This window comes from Arachis stenosperma, chromosome 3 (assembly GCF_014773155.1).
Source record: "Arachis stenosperma cultivar V10309 chromosome 3, arast.V10309.gnm1.PFL2, whole genome shotgun sequence".
Lineage (NCBI taxonomy): Eukaryota > Viridiplantae > Streptophyta > Magnoliopsida > Fabales > Fabaceae > Arachis > Arachis stenosperma.
The window spans coordinates 160801689-160821522 of NC_080379.1; the positions used below are offsets into that span (position 1 = coordinate 160801689).

Below are 19834 nucleotides of genomic sequence, written 5' to 3' on the forward strand. Positions count from 1 at the left end.
TGAACGCGGCATATGCGAAGACCGAGGTTGAATTGATTACTGGTTTGATATCCTGCGATCTGAAGATCGGCGATGTGTGAGTGGGCGAACCGGATTAATTACTCGTTGTGGACTCAGCATCGTGATGAGGGGCGGAGATTCGGTCACATGACGACGAACATCTCCGAGTGTGTGAACTCTATCCTGAAGGGGGTCAGAAATCTCCCTGTAGCATCCCTGGTGAAGGCAACATATTGTAGGCTTGCGGAACTGTTTGTTCGCAAGGGGAGAGAGGCTGAGGCCCAGATGGGAACAGGACAACAATTCAGTCAGCATTTGGTGAAGTGTATTGAGGCCAACATGAGGACGGCCAGGTGCTTCACGGTGACGCTGTATGACCGGTATAACTCCGAGTTCACTGTAGAGACCACTCCGACTGGTTCTTTCTCCTTGGGTACTTACAGAGTATCACTTGCCTCTCGGACATGTGACTGCGGGTACTTCCAGGCTCTTCATTTCCGTGTCAGCACGCACTTGCATGCTGTGCATACTCAGGGTCACTGGACCTCTTACGTTCACAGCGTCTATCAGATTAGCTCGGTGTTCAACGTGTATCGGATGGGATTCACACCTCCGCCGGAGGCTTCTGGCCACCTTACGACGGGCCCACGGATTCCAGACCCTGACAAGAGGCGTGCCAGAGAGGGTCGTCCTAGATCCACTAGGATACGGACGAATATGGACGAGGCGGATCGAATCGGCCAAAGAGGTGCGGCCTATGTCGCCAACCCGGACACACGACGTAGTTGCCCACAGGTTGGAGGCTCGTCTCAGACAGGACACCATTAGTATGCATGTTGTTAGTGTTAGCATTATCTACATTAGTGCGCTTCTTGCTAGTCTTAGAGTTATTTAGATTATTTCCCATGTTGTTAGTGTCAGCATTATTTACATTAGAGCACATGACTTTTAGTTTGATTGTTGCGAGTAGTAATGAATATGGCTTCTTTAATTATGTATTTTTTTCTTTAAAGTTCAATCATGTATCATAGTGGTTTGTACTTTTTTTGTTATGTTATAGTCTGTTTACATATGTTTTTTTATTTATTTGTGTTCTGGGACATTCATTTTGTATGATCAATGAATCTTGAAACAGTTTAGTGTTTATTTTTTCTTATTAAATTGTGTCCGGGTTGGCGACATAGCCCGCATCTCTTTGGCCGAATCGGATCTACCTCGTCCATAATCAGTCTCACACTAATTCGAACCGGCCTGGTTCGAACTATGATTGGTGTAATTCGAACCAGCCCGGTTCGAATTACATGGAAACCTTCTCTCTCTATAATTCGAACCACCATGGTTCGAATTACCTTCATTCTTAATTCGAACCAGGCTGGTTCGATTTATTATCAACAAAAAACCCTAATTCGAACTCACCTGGTTCGATTTACTAACAAATAGAATTCGAACCAACCTGGTTCGAATTATATAAAAATACGGTCTGGCTTATTGCTGAAACGATTTTTGCTTTGGCGTATTTACGTAATTTTTTGAGCCAGTTGACTTATTATGGTTTTTTACCCTAAAACTAATGAATAATGTTATTTTTACTCGGTTTCTTTTTATTTTTTAGTTTATATTTTTTAATGAAATTAGATGAAAATCTATTGAACAATTAAAATTTTTTCTGGAACATTTTGGTTTTGTTAAATATTTTTTTTTTTAAAATACGTTTCATCTAATTTAACAAAACCAAAATTTTTCGGCACAACTTTTAATTATCCAATAGACTTTCATCTATTAGTTTCATGAAAAAATATAAACTAAAAAATAAAAAATATAATAAAAATAATACTAGTAATTAATTTTAGATATTTTTTTAAAACTAAAAATATCTATTTATTATTATACAAGTTAAATATGAGAATATATATATATATATATATATATATATATATATATATATATATATATATATATATATATATATATATATATTATATATATATATATATATAATATTATATTATATAGGCAAAAAAAGAGAAAGATTTGGGTGGAGATATCCTAACTCTTTTTTGTTATTAGGCACTATTATTAGGTTTAATTACTCTGTTGGTCTCTATAGTTTTGAAAAATTTTCAATCAAGTCTCTATACTTTTTTTCTTTTAATTGAGTCCTTGTGCCAATTTTTTTTTAATTGGGTCCCTACACTTTTTTTTCCTTTTATTTACGTCTCTATACTAATTCTTTTTTTTTAGTTGGATCTCTATAAAATTAAGCCAATTACTATTAAGAGAAACTTAATTTAAAAAATTTTAGTGCAGGGACCCAATTAAAAATAAAAAAATATATGGACCTAATTAAAAATTTTACGAAATTATAGAGACCAACAAAATAATTAAACCTTATTATTATTATTATTATTATTATTATTATTATTATTATTATTATTATTATTATTATTATTATTATTATTTTAGAAGAATATTATTGTTGTTGTTATTATTATTTTAATTTATTATTTCATGGACCAATTTCTACCTGTTAGATAATATACGCAAAAAATTCAAAGCTAAACTCTTTACAAAACTAATAAAGCCCAACAAATAAATTATCATTGTTAAAAGCAAATTAATCTAATGTAATTAACATTTATGATGTTGACATATTTTATTCACTTTGTTTTTTGATACAAAAATTATCTACCAATGTAGAAACAATACTAACACGCGTCACTTTTATTCTACTGCTACGTCTCTTCAGCACATGAGCAAAACTTTTTCCATCAGCATAGTAGCATTACCCATTATTAATATCATTTATATTAATAATTCATATATATTTATTTTTATATATATTATTACTTGTGTTTTAATATATTTAACTTTTATAATTATCCATTTAAGATATTTATAATTTGAATCGCTGATTTAGCAGCCTTATATTACGACATCCAACCCCTTACATGTCATTTAACCTATAATTCTTCATTATTCATAATCAAAACAGCCATGCAAAGTTCATTTGGACGAGGAAAAGAAAATATAACCGAGAGAGAGAAAGGAAGAAACTATGAAAAATCTTGAACGTTCCGAGTTCGATTTCTTAAGATCCGTAACTCTAATAAAAAAACTAATCCGATAAAAGTATTCGTATCTTCTTCCTCTACATGTTGGCGTCGCTTTTATTCGGTAGAAGTTGACGGTGACGTAACTCCCCTTCCATTTGAGTTCAACCAATTGGAGTTTTAGGAGGCACAGACAATTTCTGACGTTTTCTTCTTCAACAGCTTGGTCAAAAAACTTCTCCGAAATTTTTCTTGTTTTGATTTTGTAAGGAGGTAGGATTTTAGTAAATTCTCAATGAATAAATGTGTATTGAATAAGTGAATTGATGTTGTGATTGATTGTTGATTGAATTTGACTGAATTTATATTAATTTTTTGTGATATATTTATATTTGTTATTAGTTTGGGGTTCGGTCAGTTTAAGTACAGTTAAGAATCGAATTATTTTGATGAATTTGGAGCTGAAATGTTGTTGGTGATCAAGTAGAATTGGTGAGATTTGATGATGATATTGAAATTTAATAAGAAATGAATTGATGAATTGATGACATGATTTGAGATATAAAAATAGTTTGATTTTGGAAGCAGTTGGATTTTTAATTGGTTTAATTTTATAAATGTTTTGATATTAGAAATGAGTTTTGATTTATTGAAAATGATTTGAAAGAGTTTGAGAAATTGTTTAGATGGGACCTAAGAAGGGTGGCAAAGTCCGAGTTTTAGGGGAGATACTGCCGAAATTTTGTTATAAAATTTAAAACTTTGTTTGAAATGTTATTTAAAAAAAAGATTGATTTGAGAAATTGTATTATTTGATTTTTGATTTATTAAGAAAATAGTTATGTTTCGAGTTTAATTCATTTAAGAAAAGTATATGTTTTGAGTTCGATTTATTTAGAAAAGAATTATATTATGATTTTAAATTATTTAAGAAAGGTTATTATGTTTTAAGGTTGATTTAAATATGAAAAGGGTTTATGTTTTGAATTTGACTTAAAAATTTCATTCAAAGGAGTTTTAGTGAACTTTAAAAGTAACAGGATTTTGATTGAATGATTTTGTTTTGCGACATCTTGAAAAGAGTTAAAGAATTAGTTTTAAGGATGAAACTAGGGTTGGTTTTGGTTTTGAAATTAGTTCAGAACTTTTGATTGGTATGATTTGATTTTGATTTAATTTAAAAACTTTATTTGATTAATTCAATTTAAGAAAACAATGATTGTTAAGAATTTCTAATGAATTTAAGAAAATGTGATTGGTTATTGCTCCCCTAAAGTCTAGAGGCCTTGCTGAGGGGTTTAACTAATAAATGATTTTTCTTTGTCTTTTGAAAGAATAATTGGTTTAAGTGAAATTGTTTTAAAGATTTTGGTGAATGTCACAAAGAGGTGATTTTGGTTTTAAAAGAAAAAAGAAAAGATAAATCGGCATGTGTAATTATGAAAAGATCACGAGAGGGTGACGATAGTATGGTTAAGGAGTCGAAGGATAAATGTTAATAAGTCGTGGGATTTTTTTGTGATTGTGCAGGGACACCCGTAAATATGGAATGGCTTCCAAGAGAAGGGGACACAGGCTTCAGCTGAAGAATCAGCACCTGCAAGTACTTGCAGAGGTCGTGTTCAACATACTTTAGCAGGAAAATCAGCGCTTGCAATTAGAAGTAGAAACTTGCAGAAATTATGTCGCTGAAATGCCTTATCCGACTTGCGAGTTGGATTGTGTCGGGTGCGGGTCGAAACTGACAAATGAGCTCATTACCTGCAATAGGATTAGGCATGCATCATTCTTGTTTGCATATTTTGCATTTGGTTCGGTGTTGTGAATTGTTTGTGATTGTTTGTGTGTGTTTGTGATTTTCATTGCTTGTTAATTTGAACTTCTATGACTGGTTATTGTTCTGGCTCCTTGTGTCGGGCTACGAATGTTTGAACTGTGATAATATGAATTTAATTATCTACCCCCAATCCTACTAAGAACTCCCCAGTTCTTACCCCCTATTTCTACCTCTTTCAACTACAGGTGCGAAGCTACAGGAGTATAGAAGATTATGTTTACGAGTTGAGTTATTATAATTTATTTTTTCCTCGCCTTGTTAGTTAGAGTTTTATTCAGAAGGGTAGGTTATGTAATTGCTTTTGTATGTAATACTATAATGTATTATTAGTATTAAGTAGGTGAATATGTCTTGTTTGTTCTTGTTGAAAATTTTTTTAAGTTTTTTTTGTGTGAATATATGAGAGTCGTCGTAATACCCCATTTATCAGAGTGCGCCTTCCTGGTGTAATTCGAATTAGTGAGGTATTTACGTGCATGCATAGTTCGATTCAGACTCATTCGAATTAGTAGTATATTTTGTCTATGCATAATTCGAATTGCCCCCTTCCATTTACAATTTCTCTAATAATTCGAATTGTACTGCTTCAAATTAGTATTGGATTTTATAATTCGAATAGATCTTGTTCGAATTACATAAAAAAGTCTTTTTGGTAGATCCTTGTAATGTTTTTCGTTTTGGTAGATATGCGTCATTTTTGTTTCACTTTGGTTTAAATATACATTTTGCCCTATGATCTATACTTACAACCTCGACTTAGAATAATCCATCGAGCATATATCAGACTAACGAGGAATCCTAAAAAAACTACAAATACCGATATTATCGCACAACTAAAACAAATATCAAAAGCATAACGAGCATTTTGAAAAAAGACGACTACTGCCTCTAAAAGCCGTTTCAGAAAACGACCTCACTCATCCATATAACAATGGGTGGAACCAATTCCAGGGAACACGAGATATACCACTAAGATCTCAAAACAACAATCTCAAAAAAATAGTATTCTAGCTTCAGTTTTCTTATTCTGAAAAAAGTTACTAACTTGACCATTGGAGTCTTTCTTATAAGTTTCCTGCCCGAGGTCAAGTTCTGAGGATAGTTCTTCCACTGGCTATAGAAGCTTGCAGAACAGCGTGCAGCCGAGCTATTACTCGGAGGAATATCCTTGACAGAACAATATATATACAACAATAAGTCAATAACAACAAAGTCTTGTTCTATTAGGTGGGATTGGTTACATAAATTAAATGATATTGATCTTTATCATGTATTATGTAGATTTCGTTTGACTACCTGATGGATGGTCTTCCTAATTCTTCCTGTGTCTTTCACCCTTTATCTATCTTCCATCTCATCTACCCTCTTGACTGGGTGCTCTATCGGTCTTTTTCTCACATGTTCAAATCATATGAGATGTGATTCTATCATCTTTTTCACAATAGGTGTTACTCCAACTCTCTCTTATATATTCCTTCCTCATTCTATCTAATCGCATATGACTACTCATTCATCTCAACATCTTCATATATACTACACTTAACTTATGTTTGTGCTTCCCTTTGGCTGCCCAATACTCTGTACCATAAAGTATAGCCGGTCTGATAGCAGTGCGATAGAATTTACCTTTAAGTTTTAAAGGTATTTTTTTTGTCACGTATAAAACTAGACGCACTCTGCCATTTTGACCAACCTACTTGGATCCTATGATTTACATCTTGTTCAATCTCTCCATTATCATGTATGATGTACCCAAGATATAAATTTTCGTAGGATATTTTCTCCAATCTTCACCTCTGTATTAGGATTTTTCCTTCAGCATCGAACTTACATTCTATATATTCCGTCTTGCTATGGCTTATAGTAGACCATACACTTCTAGAGCTTCTCTCCATAAATCCAACTTCTTATTTAGGTCTTCCCTTGACTCTATTATAAGGACAATATCACCGGTAAAAAACATGTACCATGACACAGGCTCATGGATATGTTATGTGAGTACTTCCAAGAATAATGTAAAAAGATATGGACTTAAGGATGATCACTGGTGTAATCCTACACCAATAGAAAATTCTTCTGTCACACCACCTTGAGTCATCACACTAGTTGTAGCCACATCATACATGTCTTTAATTGCACGAATATATGCGATCCTTACTCTCTTTCTTTCCAAAACCTTTTATAAGACCTTCCTTGACACCCTATCGTACGCTTTTTCTAAATCAATAAACACCATATTTAGATTCCTTTTATTATTACGATACCTCTCTATCATCCTTCTTAACAGGTTTGTACCTTCAGTAGTGGATCTGTCTGACATAAAACCAAATTGGTTCTTTGTTACTTGTGTCTCTTATCTCAGCCTCTATTCTATCACCCTTTTTCATAACTTCATGGTATGGCTCGTGAGCTTGATCCCTATATAGTTTCTGCAACTCTGTATATCCCCTTATTCTCATAGATAGGTATCAAGATGTTATTTCTCTATTCATCTGACATTTTTTTTACCTTAAAATCTCATTAAAAAATTTGGTTAACCAACTGATACCTTTCTCTCCAAGTCTCTTCCAAACTTCGATCGGAATATTACCGCCTTAGAGCCTCTTTTACCTCAAAGTCTCGAACAATTATAAGAGACAGAGTCATCTTTTTTTCAATCTTCACACCGTTGGTCAATCTTTTTTTTTCTTGTAGCCTCATTGTTTTGACACCTCACCTCTTCCTTCTTCTGTCTCACAGCCTTATCTGTCGCCTCCCATTCTTCTTTGCTAACTCACGTCCACCGCCCAGTCTCATCTCCGGCCCTAGCTGCTGTCTATTCGTTAGCGTCACCTCCTCTCCTAGCAACCTAGCCTAGTTGCTTTTTCCTTGTTGCTTCATCGATTTGTGCAGCCTAATCTTCTGCAATCCTCCCCCATCCGCCAATTGCCGGCGTCATTTCCTCCCTAGCAGTGTCTCTGCACTACAAGAAAAAGCAATATTTTTATTAAAAAATTGTTACAAAAAATAGAAAATTTGAAATAAAAGGAATTTGTAACAAAAAAAGAGTTGTTGCAGTATGTCCCGTTACAAAAAATTTTTGTAAAAAAAATAAAACTGTTACAATTTAAAGTGATATTTTGTAACAAATTTTTTTGATACAAAAATAAAAATTCGTTACAAAAGTGATAACAAATTTTTATCTTCAAAATATTTTTTGTGACAATATATTTTTTCTATCATAAAATTTTGTTACAAAATATAACTTAATTTTGTAACATTTTATTTTTTTAGTTACAAAAGCACAATATTTATTTTGTAACATTTTTTTAAAAACAAGTTACATACATAATTTATCAAATTATTTTTTTAATTAATTAATATATTAACTATTTTACTGAGCAAGTAAACATTTATATAATATGTAAAAACATAGATAATTCAAATATGTTTCATTTAATTAACATTTTTTTAAAACAAAATAACATTAATAATGTCTACATTGATTAGTTCTACAAGTTATATTTCTTACACAAGTCCAACCAAAAGTTAAAAGTCTAACGTAGATTAGTGTCTCTATGAATCAAAATATTCTTGAGTACTTTAGGTAGCATGTTATCACCATTTTAGCACTCCTGTAAATGAAAAAAACCGAAACAAAAAGTTAGAAACAATATATAACACCAATTATAATTTTTTCCATTAACTTTTATTCAAAATTTTTAGAAAAATTTTGGCTGAATCTCCCCTAAAACTTGGATATTTTCACCCTCTATAGTTCCATCAATAACAACTAATTCATTACTTATTTCTCAGCCAATACAAAACTAAATTTATCAAACCAAATAATAGAACATTTGTCATTTATCAACCATGACACAAGTAAAATATAATAAATAGATCCATATACAATTAAACTATACTAATAATATATGAATCATCTATGAATATGTATTAAAATCATAAGCAATTTTAAGAGTACCTTTAATTGTCTACTTTCTTTCATTGTCAAAGCACGCTATGTAAGAGTTCACAACAACTTGTTGAGCTTCCAATTGAACTTTCACTCGAGCTAATTCTTCCTCTTGTCGTGTTCATTGCTCTTCAAATTTTTCTTCGAGCACATCTGTTACACAAGTAAAATTCAACTAAAAAATTCAATAAATAAATTCAGTTCATTGTATCTACCAAACAAGTTAATGTATCCTCTAATTTGACGACTTTCATCAAAGTTATCACATACTTAAATGATTTAGTTAGATTATTTACATAAACAAATACAGTAATTGCAGTAAAATTTAACAATCTAATTAAAACTCAATAAACGAATTGATACACCAGAACATCATTTCAATACCAAACTAATCACAATTTTACAACCTCAAACCGAGCTTATTTCTATCATTTAATAATCACACAAAATATTTATAAATTATTTGCAGTTACTCACTAAACTTCATTGGCATTTATAAGTTAAAACGATTAATTTTAAAATAAATCCCCTACCTCAGAGTGTCAAACTAGTAGGAATTAATTGCAACGAACCCCTTTTTCTTAATCCGTGGCAACAACAACAACATTTTTTATCACTTTGAAGCGATAGCAGCGGCACCGGAGCAGGGAAGAGGCAAGGCAGCTCGGACCAACGACTCCAGCAATCTCCTCTGGCGAGTTCTGTCCCTTTTTCCACCGTTGTTTCGTATCTCAGTGAACCATTAATAACAAAGGTCTCGATTGATACCAGCGGCGAGTTCCAACAGTTAAGAATTGAATGAAGTTGTAGCAGCAAGAAAGACGACCATGACAGTAGTAGCAACCCGCTTTCTGCAACGATGGCAATAGAAGGTTCGCTAGCGGTGAGTGTGGCTCGACGGTGGTGCCGTGGATGACTCCCTTCCTTTCCCGTCTTGCTCTTCTCCTCTGCTCAGATCAGTGTCGACGGCGGTGAAAAAAACTTTGGGGCATCGCGTGTGACAGCGGCAACAGCGGCTTGAACGGCGACGGCGGCAAGCTCCACGAACAGTGAGGGTTCGAGCTTGATGGAAGGCAGAATGGTAACGGCAAGGCACGAACGACGGCGACTCTGGGTAGCAACCCCTCCTTCGCGAGTTCTCCCTCTCTGCACGAGCTTTCTCTTCTCGACAGCACAACAGGAACTCTCTCCTCTAGGCTTAACAGTTCGGCGGCGACGAACGGGTTGGGCGCGGCGGCAACAAGCCGGCGACGTTCTTCTCTTCTCCTCCCTCGTTGATCTCAGCGTGGGTGTGTTTGTTGTAAAGTGTGTGTTACGTCGAAGGGGGGTTTGTGTGGCTGAAGTAGCTGGGTTAGGAAAAATTAGGGATTTTTTTTGTTTAATTTGAAAATTTTGGGATTTATAGTTAGAAAATAAAGATTTTATAAAGGAATAAGGATAAATATGATAAAATTGGAGGATAGAATAATTTTAAAATTAAATATACTCTATTAAAAATATTTAGAAACATTATCTATCAACATATTGCTAAGTTTAATTAATTATTTTTAATTTAAATTATAAAATAAAATATAAAATAACCAATTATAATAAAATTTACAAAAATATTAATTAACTTAACTCTAAATATTCATAAAATTAATTTAATTACTTTAGATTAATTTCTAAAAATAAAATTTAAATTAATATAACAAACCATAATTTATTCATAATAAAAATTACTTAAATTCAATTATATAATTCTTCTATTATTGAATTTTAATCACTATCATGCAAAATATTAAATTATAATAAAATTACATAAGAATTTTGATTAATATAAAAATTAGTCGAACAGATGCTTTGCAACAAAAATTTTTGTATTTTGTAACAAACAAATAACTTGTTACAAATAATATTAAATTTTGTGATAAATTAATTTTTTGTTACAAAATAATTAGAATGTTTAAAATAAATGGATATTTTATTACAAAATATTTTAAACTTTTACAACAACTTCGTCTTTTGTTACAAAATATTATAAAATTTTGCAATAAAATACCAATTTATTACAAAAACTAATATAATTTGTAACAAAAAATTAAGTTGTTACAAAATAATAAAATATTTTATAATAAATTATATTATTATTACAAAACATTATTATTATTATTATGTAACAATTATTATTTTTTGTAACAAATTTTTCTATTACAAAATTTTTATTACAAATATTCCATTATCTTATAGTGTCCTCGTCTGACCCCTATCCACACACGCCTCCTCCTCTCCATTCTTTATCTCGGAACCTCGCGGCTCATCCTCCTGTGCTCCTCTTCCTCTGTGTCAAAGTATCAGTAAGTTTTTTTATGAAATTGTTTTTTTTTTTAATTTAATTTGCCTCACTGGACCTTTAGCTTGCTTTTGAATTGTTGAAATAAAAATTGAGCTAGTCATAGAAGTACAGATTAGAATTCGACGAAAATTTTCACATAAAATTTAGCTTTTTCAATGATTTTGCCTTTAAAAATATTCGCGATACTCTGATTTTGACTTCAAATTTTGATATTTTTTATAATTTATTTTTTCTTTCAATTGTTGGTAATGATTACGTTTAATTAGTGCTTCTGAGTTTTTTTTCAATGAAGCATAAATAAAAAAGTATTGATTGAATTTCTTGATATAAGCTATATTTAAAAGTGACTAACATAAATAAATTAAGAGTTCAAATCCATCTTATTTGATATATTTATGATTTGGTGTAACGATGTAACTTCTTGAAAGTTAATTTTGTTTGTTAGATTAAAAGTTACATTTAAAAATTGACAGGACGAATATGTGTACAAATAGATTAAAATGCAAGATTTTAAAATCTGATAATGATGCAAGATTTTAAAATCTGATAATGATGGAGCGAGATGTATAAAAGTCAAAGTAGGACAAATAAGATTGAATGAGATAAAAATTTATTCCTATTCATCCCAAGATGAATATCTGGAAAAACAGATTAGGATGCAATATTTTAAAATTCACGAATAATAATGGAGCGAGATATATAAAAATTAAAGTAGAACGAATGAGATTGAATAAGACAAAAATTTATTCCTACCCATCCCATTATCTTTTCTATCTTTTTTCTAATCAAATTCACATAAAAATAAAATAAAATAAAATTCCCATACCAATAACATCATTGTCACATGCGTTCATTATCATCATTAAACAATACAAAATGATAAAAAAATTTATTCATCCTGTTAAATATTTTTTATTTTTAAATAAATTTATTTTTAATATTTATTGTTTAGTTTTTAACTTTTATTTCGTATATATATGATATAATTTTTTCTTATTATTGAAAGGGCTGTCCTATAATTAAGTCATATATATCCCTAAAGGGTATTTAAATTTAAACTGATCTAAATTAAATTATTTAATCAATTCAATCCAAATAAAAAACTAATAAACCGTATTAATTTGAATTTGATTGGGTTCTATTTTTTGCAAATCGTTGAATCGAATCGGATTTCAAATATACTTTTCGTAACCGATTCAATTCAATCCAAACCGCACATAATGTGCTATAATATTATTATTTTATTACTATATTTATAATTATACTTATACTATATTTAATTTGTTATATATTTTTATATTATTCACGTATTATTATTATTATTTAATAAATATTTTATATTCAAAATATTATTTATTTATTATTTTAACTAACTTATACTTTTATTTTTATTGTTATGTTATTGTTGATTTTTAAAATATTGTTGAGACTTGTTATGTTATGGTTGGTTATTTAAAATTTAATGTTAAAACTTGTTATATATATATTTAATTTTTTTAATTTACAAAACTGCAAATTTAATCAAATCCAATCCAAACCACTTAAAATTGGATCGGATTAGATTTGATTTTTTTTTAAATCATCCAATTTAAATTATACTGCAAGTAAAATTAATATTCGAATTAGATAAATTTTTTACTCAAAATCCATCCAAACGTACCGCGAATGCTCTTAATATCCAAGGGTGGAGCTTTTCATGGACAATGAGGTCATAACCCCCCAAATATTTTATATAAAAATGAGTAATGCTTTTTCAAATATAATATTTAGCTTTGATAATTAGTTTTTGGCAACAATTTAGTTTAATGTTATTTTAAGTTTTATTAGTTTTTTAAGTTAATTTTTTTAGATACAAAATTAAGATATTCAATAAATATTGGTGTTATAATATTTAAAGTTTTGATCTTTTAAGTTTTAAGCTAAATTTTAAATAATTATAATTTCATGTATTATCTTTAAAAAATTGGATATTTTTTTTATTAATTTTAGTATTATGTTATATTATTTCAGTTTCTTAATTGAATTTTTTTATCAATAAAAAAATTCAAATGATCAATTAGCATATATTATAATTTTTAATATTTATCATTGTAATGATCATTTTTTATATATTTAATATTTTATATATTCTAATTTTTTTATAATTATAATGATAAAAATTAAAGAATTATGTTTTTTTAAAAGAAAAATTAATGTTCAAAAAAAAATATGTAATTTATAATATCAATAGATAATTTTATTATTCCAATAAATAATAAAAAAGTGATTCAATTCAAGTATATAACTTTTAAATGTTCAAATAATGATAACTAATTAATAAATTTGATCTTATTTGTTTGATTTTATTTTTTTAGATGAGACTTTATAAATAGTTAATTTTAATTTTGATAATATCACCCAAATAATTAAAAGATATTATGATAAATGACATCAATATAAAAAATATTTAAATAATTATTTTTTATCTGATACAAAATTTTCAAACGATTTTAATATGTTTGGTTTAATATTTTTTTATAATCAAAATAAAATACAATATATTATTTTTTATTTTTTAAAATTGTATATTGGTCTTTCAAAAAAAAATTTTTAAGCTCCGTCAGTATTAATATATCCCTTATTAAAAAAATGAGAATTATTATTTTGACATGACTAACTTCGAATTATTTGTAATTTTTCAGTCGTTATTAGTTAAGGTGAAAAAAAAAAGAAAAAAAAATTCAAATACTATTTAGAGACGACTTTCAGTCAAAAGAGTTTCGCAAAGTTAATTGTAGCCACCTCAAAGGTTCATGTCAGTCATTTCATTATAATTGCAGTCAAAGCTAAGTAAAATTAGAATAGAACAATGAATTTCGGTTCATTCGTCTGGATTCTGGAGAAAAGTCAGCATTCAGCAGCACTCACGTAATAATTACTTAAATAGGGAAGTGAACCACTAACTACGTCAATAAGATTGACAATGAATAGTGTAGTCTAAAATTTAGATTCTATTTTAATTTTATTTGTGTGTTAAATTTATTTTATTCTATTTTATTTTATTTATAGGCTAAGAATTTTTTAATTTTAACTTTATTTATACCTTAAAATTTTAAACTCTATTCTATCTAATCTTATTTGCAAAAGAATAAAAAAAATGTAAACAAATATAAAATTTAATTATTTTAAATTTTATATATATTAATAAAATAAAAAATAAAAAATTAAGTTTAAATTAAAATTAAAAATAATAAAATTTTAAAAAAATTTAACATAAAAATATAAATAATATGATCATCAATTAGTTTAGTAATTATTTTAAATTATTTTAAAAAATTATAGATTTAACATTCATTTTCTCATTACACATACATAACTTTTAGGAATAAGTATTGTTTTAATCCCTCACGTTGAGGGTCGGAATTGAAACCGTCCCCAACGTAATTTTCGATTTAGAATCATACCTAACTTTTTTTCATATTAAAATCGTCATTTTAATTTTTTTAAACAAAAATATCCTCACCACCACCAGCACAATTACCTCCTCCGCTACCACCACCACCAACACCACCAATAACACCAATACCAACACTAACACCAATACCAACAACACCACCACCACCACAACCACAACCACCACCAACCACCACCATCACCACCAACACCAAGAACACCAAACAAAAACAGAAAGCAGGAAACAACACAAAAAAAAAACAGAAACAACACCAAACAGAAACAGAAAACAAGAAAGCAGAACAAGGCGTGAGGCGGAGGCGGTGAGGCGTGAGACTGCAGAAGCGACGCGGAGGTGACGAGGCTCGCGATCTCCAATGGCAGTGGCTCGCCGTCCCCTTCCCCCTCTCCCCTTCCCCCTCCCTCCCCCTCTCCCCTTCCCCCCACCCCCAACCCCATTCCGCGTCCTTTCCCCCTTTCCCCTTCCCCCTTTGCCGCCGCCGTCCCCCTCCCCCCTTTCCCCTTCCCCCCACCCCGAACCCACGTCCCCTTCATTTTCTTCCTCTTCTTCTCCGGCTTCTTCCACTTCCCCTCCTCCCTCTCTTCGCTGTCGGTGCCATCCCCCCTCCCCCCTTCCCCTTCCCTACTTCCCTTCCCCTTCCCCTTCCCCTTCATATACCATTTGCTTTCCCCAACTGCGTTTTCTTTTATTTTTTTAAATTTTATAATTTTTTTATTATAGGGGTAGTTTAGGAATAAATTAAAAAATTTTATTAGAAAGGACGATTTTAAATTCAAATACGACTTTAAAGATGATTTTAAATCAAAATATACACCAGGGACGGGTTCGATTTCGACCCTCAATGTGAGAGACCAAAACAATACTTATCCCTAACTTTTACATATATATTATATAATATATTAGAGATGCAAATAGGATAGGATAGGATAAGATATAGCCTAAACCGATACACTATCCTACTAGTAAGTGAACTCGCGCCACACCCTACCTTACCCTACTCTACTCGCAGCAGATCGAATAGACAACCCTATACGAATGGACGAGTTGAATATCCATGGATAGAGCGAGTATAGTTTACCAGCCTTATGAGACAAAGGAGTAGATTTTTTTTTCCCTAAAAAAAATATAATCATTCATCTAGCTATTTTTGAGATAATTTTAAAATATGATAATCAAAATTTTTATAGTTAATAAATTTAAATTTAAAAATTTAATTAAAAATTTAATTTTATGACAAGATGGACTAAACTTGTGTATTATCTACGTTTTATGTTTGAAATAAATTCTTATGTTAGAGAATATATTAAAAAAGAGTTATAATATAATGTCAAAAACTATCCTATTCATTGTAATTATTGAATCACACAGATGTGTTTCAAGTATCATATATACACTCAAATTCTAATAATTTTATTATTCTTTAAAAAATAGAAATTATTATATATGTTACTTAGCTTGTAAACAGTCATTTTAAGATGAGACGCATATATTCTTAAAAAATTACGTAGAGTAATAAAAATATTATTTTCTATTTTTACTCGCTTACAAACATACTGTTGATACTTTAGATCCTTTAATATTTAATTAAATAAAAATAAATATTATTAATTAAAATTACATTAAAACTTAGATTTGTTTCTATTTAATTTTTTTTTATTATTGATGTGACTTATTTTTAATATCTCTATAATTCTTATTTATAGAATATAAAAAAAATAGTAGTAACAAATGTGAGAGTAAACTATTATCTTGATTTCAAAAAAAATTTTGATAAAATATCTCAGAAGAATATGATATTTTGGCCCTCTAAAAATAATCTTAATTTGAGAAAGGAAAAGTCTAGGGGACCAGCAGTTTTATTGAATTTTGGCCAGCATGTAACTAGCAGAGGAATGTGAGCCATTGGATGAAATTTCACATCAATCTCACACCATCAAATTATCATTGATGGCTAGTTGATGGCTAACAATCACAAAAATTGCTGGCCCCCTAGCATTGTTCTTTGAGAAAATTTACCTTTTTTTGTTAGAGAAAAATGACTCATGTATTTGACTAATTTTTTATTGAAATATTTAAAAAATAATTTTAAAAGTACATAAAAAGTAAAAAACTGAAGAAAAATTGTATATCTAATTTTTTTTATTGATTTTTTACCAATCACAAAAAGATCATCAAAGCACCAAATTTGAAGGATAGAAAAAATCATATGAAAATATAATCTCTAGAATTCTTTTTTAAATATCTCTTATCGTGTATTTTGTTAGATTGATATATTTTTAAATGCCAAAATGATATTTTTTATAAATTATTTTATAAAAAAGACTAAAAATGATAGTTTAGTGATCTCAATCCTGTGAGAGATGTACGTTCCCAACAGCAGCACGCCAACACAATACAATACCAAAAATCTATTTACCAATTACCATGAAAGTGGAAAGGGAAACGTCTCCAATCCATTGAGTTCCAAACTCCCCCGCCCAATCAATTTGGTAGAAATTAACTTACAATTATTCTCACCTAAAATTAATAAAAATAATTGTTAAATAATAATTTAATTAAATATATTAAATTATTTAACAATTCTTAAATATCAACTTCATATAAAGACAATCACACGTGAGTAGTTCACATCTTTCAATCTCCACATTCTTTTGCCACTAACACACCCCTACATACATACATTACCGAACTCATAACATTTTTTTTAATCTTTAACATTGTGTTAAACATTACTTTAATAATTAATATGGATACATGCATTGTTAAAAATGTGATAACTATTTAATTAGTAAACGAGAAAATTGACTAATTTAACTCACGTAATAGTCCATAATATAGTTTAAACAATACCTGCTTAACTTGAAAGCATGTTTTTGAATGCATGGAACAAATAATTTACCTATATGTTTTTTTTTTCTTGATAAAATGTGAATTCCACATTTGACATATATGTACAAATATGCAGACTGAAAAGTGTGGCCCCCCAAGATCCTAGCTTGCTTTGCTTCTATGTTGCATGCATGATACATTCACCCTCTAAAACGACTTTGCTTGTTGCTTTTTCCGAATCTGGTCTCACTGTTATTAGATTAGATCATCAAAATGTCATATACTGAATGGATATATGCATTCTAAAACAGATTCTACCCACCTTGCTATGATGAACCACACACCAAGGATACACACATATATATATAATACTAATTATATTCTTTGGTAAAATCAAATCATCACGGGCACATACTAGTTTCTTTCTTTCTTCCTCTTTTCCCTATTTGTTTACGCAACATTCTTATTTTATACAATACATCCAACATCACTACTATTGATGCAAATTACAAAATAATAAAAACAAATTATATTTTTAACTTAGTAAAAGTTTAAATGTGATCGTTTTGACGTGAAGTTTATATTTAAAAAGTATTAAATAATTTGATAAATTTAAATAAATTATTATTTAATAATTATTAACTATCAATTTTATACAAAGACAATTGATTATAAATTTTAACTTTTTAATCTATATTTTGATCCCTAGTTTAATACTACCACCCAATCAACGTTATCCATGTTTTAAATTTGAAAAAGAAAAAGAAAATATTTTCTAATTAATATATAGCTAACTAATTGGAACCGGTCGAATCAATATGAATATCATATTATTAGAACCATTTTATTTCTTTTATGGGGTTTAAAAATCATTATATTCTATTTTGATTTTTCAAAAATGATGAATACATATAAAAAATTAGTTACTGAATTAGTTAATATGTATTTGGATATAAATATATATTATTTAATATATATTTTGATATATATTTTATATAAATATTGAATTTAATAAATAATTTTGAAGGTTAATTTCTTTTATATTAGAATGTTATATATGATTTTCATTAATATTATGATATTTTAGTGTAATACATTAATAGTGTTACATGTACACCAAAATCAGCTACTAAAGTCAGCTACCGGTATAAAATACATATTGGAATATAAATATACATTGAAAATAAATTAAATCACACATATATTTATACACAAATACATTGGTGACTGATTTTAGTAGTTGATTTTGGTGTATAAATAGTATAAAAAATATATACGATAAAAAAAATTGTGAGTATCGATTTTAAATAGGATAAAAAAATAAAAAATTATGAATCATAATTTCAAATGAAACAAAAAATAATAAAAAATTATGAGTCACCATTTCAATTTTTTATTTATATTATGCATCACACTTATACAACACACTAATTTAGACTCATATTAATATATTCCACAACTTCATGGTTTGTATACAAAATAATTAGCGGATTTTTAATATATTTGTTTTTTTCTCAAACGTGTAATAAATTTTTGACTTCTCAACATACATAATTATTCTCATATCGCATAACTCGTCCTGTCTATCAAAAACCCTAGCTACTAATCAGCAATAATGGGCCCAGTTCAGAGAGTGTGGCAGAGACCAGAGATGGAAAAGGACAGCACCAATAAAATGAGCTTTTCAACAAAAGGGAGACACAGAAAAGACGAATTATACAATGTTGTTTGCATGTGGTTGCACTCATACTGTTTTGTTTAATTTGTCAAAACAGATATATAAAAACTTGCCTAAATTAACAAAAATAAGGGAATAATCAAAATTAGATAACTTAATTGCCATGACTTTTACTCGATACACAATATTATTTATCAGTTAATTATTGCTCTACAGTCGCACTGAATTGTCCAAAGAAAGAACATCTTGGTTGTTGGTTCTATAGTAATTGGCCTGGTCTGATTCCGCGAAATGCTTGTTCCACTATAACGTTCATTTTAGTACCAATTAAATGGTAGTAAAGAATCATAGTGCAAGATCTCAACCTCATATGTATTCTAACTTAACAACTGAGTTTAATGTATGTAGTTGTGAAGGTTTCCTATATTTTTAAATTATGCGTAATAATCATGTTTTCAGTTTAGTATATGAAGTTGTGAAGTTAGTTTAGAATTATCATGAGAGTATATGTTTTATGTTCACAGCTTTAGTTTAGTTTTGCTCTGGATTAGTATTATGATCCTTATTAATTAGACGATGTAATAACATTTATGCATGCTTTGAGAATTAAGCTTTTGTTACCTTCTCACATATTTGGGTCAGAGTCATTCTATTATGTCTTCTATATTAGGATAATTACAGTAATTATGATATTTTAAA

At 29.3% G+C, this 19834-nt stretch overlaps 1 non-coding gene across 1 annotated transcript; it reads left to right on the forward strand.

The window, feature by feature from the left end:
- Positions 1-11417: 11417 nt before the first annotated feature.
- LOC130972389 (small nucleolar RNA U36a) lies at positions 11418-11508 on the forward strand. Its single transcript, XR_009083570.1, has one exon. It is a non-coding gene; the product is annotated as a small nucleolar RNA U36a (small nucleolar RNA).
- The last annotated feature ends 8326 nt before the right edge of the window (positions 11509-19834 follow it).